This window comes from Cucurbita maxima, unplaced genomic scaffold, assembly GCF_002738345.1.
Source record: "Cucurbita maxima cultivar Rimu unplaced genomic scaffold, Cmax_1.0 Cma_Scf02430, whole genome shotgun sequence".
NCBI classification, from domain to species: Eukaryota; Viridiplantae; Streptophyta; class Magnoliopsida; order Cucurbitales; family Cucurbitaceae; genus Cucurbita; species Cucurbita maxima.
In genome coordinates this window covers 1-2,447 of record NW_019274446.1, presented here as the reverse complement: position 1 = coordinate 2,447, position 2,447 = coordinate 1, and the positions used below count along the sequence as shown (strand labels likewise).

The following is a 2,447-nucleotide window of genomic DNA, read 5'->3' as shown; positions in this document are numbered from 1 at the left end:
TCATGCCGCCCCGCATGCGTTAAATCCGATTTTGTGCGCATGGCATGTCGGGTGCGATCATACCAGCACTAATGCACTGGATCCCATCAGAACTCCGCAGTTAAGTGTGCTTGGGCGAGAGTAGTACCAAGTTGGGTGACCACTTGGGAAGTCCTCGTGTTGCAACCCTTTTTTTCTTTCAATTTCTCCCAGTTCTTTTCTTCCTTTCTCTACAAATGAGAACCTCNAATGAGAACCTCTCCCGCTCACGCCCATCGCGTTTCGATCATGCCGCCCCGCATGCGTTAAATCCGATTTTGTGCGCGTGGCATGTCGGGTGCGATCATACCAGCACTAATGCACCGGATCCCATCAAAACTTCGCAGTCAAGCGTGCTTGGGCGGGAGTAGTACTAAGTTGGGTGACCACTTGGGAGCACCCCTTTTTTTCTTTNGGTGACCACTTGGGAAGTCCTCGTGTTGCACCCCTTTTTTTCTTTCAATTTCTCCCATGCCGCCCCGCATGCGTTAAATTCGATTTTGTGCGCATGGCATGTCGGGTGCGATCATACTAGCACTAATGCACCGGTTCCCATCAGAACTCCGCAGTTAAGCTGATTGGGCGAGAGTAGTACTAAGTTGGGTGACTACTTGGGAAGTCCTCGTGTTGCACCCCTTTTTTTCTTTCAATTTCTCCCAGTTCTTTTCTTCCTTTCTCTACAAATGAGAACCCCTCCCCCGCTCACGCCCATCGCGTTTCGATCATGCCGCCCCGCATGCGTTAAATCCGATTTTGTGCGCATGGCATGTCGGGTGCGATCATACCAGCACTAATGCACCGGATCCCATCAGAACTCCGCAGTTAAGCGTGCTTGGGCGAGAGTAGTACTAAGTTGGGTGACCACTTGGGAAGTCCTCGTGTTGCACCCTTTTTTTTCTTTCAATTTCTCCCAGTTCTTTTCTTCCTTTCTTTACAAATGAGAACCTCCCCCGCTCACGCCCATCGCGTTTCGATCATGCCGCCCCGCATGCGTTAAATCCGATTTTGTGCGCATGGNTCCCCCGCTCACGCCCATCGCGTTTCGATCATGCCGCCCCGCATGCGTTAATTCCGATTTTGTGCGCATGGCATGTCGGGTGCGATCATATCAGCACTAATGCACCGGATCCCATCAGAACTCCGCAATTAAGCGTGCTTGGGCGAGAGTAGTACTAAGTTGGGTGACCACTTGGGAAGTCCTCGTGTTGCACCTCTTTTTTTCTTTCAATTTCTCCCAGTTCTTTTCTTCCTTTCTCTACAAATGAGAACCTCCCCCGCTCACGCCCATCGCGTTTCGATCATGCCGCCCCGCATGCGTTAAATCCGATTTTGTGCGCATGGCATGTCGGGTGCGATCATACCAGCACTAATGCACCGGATCCCATCAGAACTTCGCAGTTAAGCGCGCTTGGGCGAGAGTAGTACTAAGTTGGGTGACCACTTGGGAAGTCCTCGTGTTGCACCCCTTTTTTTCTTTCAATTTCTCCCAGTTCTTTTCTTCCTTTCTCTACAAATGAGAACCTCCCCCGCTCACGCCCATCGCGTTTCGATCATGCCGCCCCGCATGCGTTAAATCCGATTTTGTGCGCATGGCATGTCGGGTGCGATCATACCAGCACTAATGCACCGGATCCCATCAGAACTCCGCAAGCAAGCGTGCTTGGGCGAGAGTAGTACTAAGTTGGGTGACCACTTGGGAAGTCCTCGTGTTGCACCCCTTTTTTTCTTTCAATTTCTCCCAGTTCTTTTCTTCCTTTCTCTACAAATGAGAACTTCCCCCGCTCACGCCCATCGCGTTTCGATCAGGCCGCCCCGCGTGCGTTAAATCCGATTTTGTGCGCATGGCATGTCGGGTGCGATCATACCATCACTATTGCACCGGATCCCATAAGAACTCCGCAGTTAAGCGTGCTTGGGCGAGAGTAGTACTAAGTTGGGTGACCACTTGGGAAGTCCTCGTGTTGCACCCCTTTTATTCTTTCAATTTCTCCGAGTTCTTTTCTTCCTTTCTCTACAAATGAGAACCTCCCCCGCTCACGCCCATCGCGTTTCGATCATGCCGCCCCGCATGCGTTAAATCCGATTTTGTGCGCATGGCATGTCGGGTGCGATCATACCAGCACTAATGCACCGGATCCCATCAGAACTCCGCAGTTAAGCGTGCTTGGGCGAGAGTAGTACTAAGTTGGGTGACCACTTGGGAAGTCCTCGTGTTGCACCCCTTTTTTTCTTTCAATTTATCCCAGTTCTTTTCTTCCTTTTTTTTCTTTCAATTTCTCCCAGTTCTTTTCTTCCTTTCTCTACAAATGAGAACCTCCCCCGCTCAAGCCCATCGCGTTTCGATCATGCCGCCCCGCATGCGTTAAATCCGATTTTGTGCGCATGGCATGTCGGGTGCGATCATACCAGCACTAATGCACCGGATCCCA

At 51.1% G+C, this 2,447-nt stretch overlaps 7 non-coding genes and 2 pseudogenes across 7 annotated transcripts; all 9 read left to right on the top strand.

Annotated features, from left to right (window-relative positions):
• The first annotated feature begins 49 nt into the window (after window positions 1-49).
• Window positions 50-168, top strand: LOC111475686. The gene has a single exon (XR_002716651.1). It is a non-coding gene; the product is annotated as a 5S ribosomal RNA (ribosomal RNA).
• A 146-nt stretch (window positions 169-314) lies between these two features.
• On the top strand, window positions 315-434 carry LOC111475683 (annotated as a pseudogene).
• A 102-nt stretch (window positions 435-536) lies between these two features.
• On the top strand, window positions 537-654 carry LOC111475682 (annotated as a pseudogene).
• Window positions 655-789: 135 nt separating this feature from the next.
• LOC111475684 lies at window positions 790-908 on the top strand. The gene has a single exon (XR_002716649.1). It is a non-coding gene; the product is annotated as a 5S ribosomal RNA (ribosomal RNA).
• A 205-nt stretch (window positions 909-1,113) lies between these two features.
• On the top strand, window positions 1,114-1,232 carry LOC111475680. The gene has a single exon (XR_002716647.1). It is a non-coding gene; the product is annotated as a 5S ribosomal RNA (ribosomal RNA).
• A 133-nt stretch (window positions 1,233-1,365) lies between these two features.
• LOC111475685 lies at window positions 1,366-1,484 on the top strand. The gene has a single exon (XR_002716650.1). It is a non-coding gene; the product is annotated as a 5S ribosomal RNA (ribosomal RNA).
• Window positions 1,485-1,617: 133 nt separating this feature from the next.
• On the top strand, window positions 1,618-1,736 carry LOC111475681. Its single transcript, XR_002716648.1, has one exon. It is a non-coding gene; the product is annotated as a 5S ribosomal RNA (ribosomal RNA).
• Window positions 1,737-1,869: 133 nt separating this feature from the next.
• On the top strand, window positions 1,870-1,988 carry LOC111475687. Its single transcript, XR_002716652.1, has one exon. It is a non-coding gene; the product is annotated as a 5S ribosomal RNA (ribosomal RNA).
• A 133-nt stretch (window positions 1,989-2,121) lies between these two features.
• Window positions 2,122-2,240, top strand: LOC111475678. The gene has a single exon (XR_002716646.1). It is a non-coding gene; the product is annotated as a 5S ribosomal RNA (ribosomal RNA).
• The last annotated feature ends 207 nt before the right edge of the window (window positions 2,241-2,447 follow it).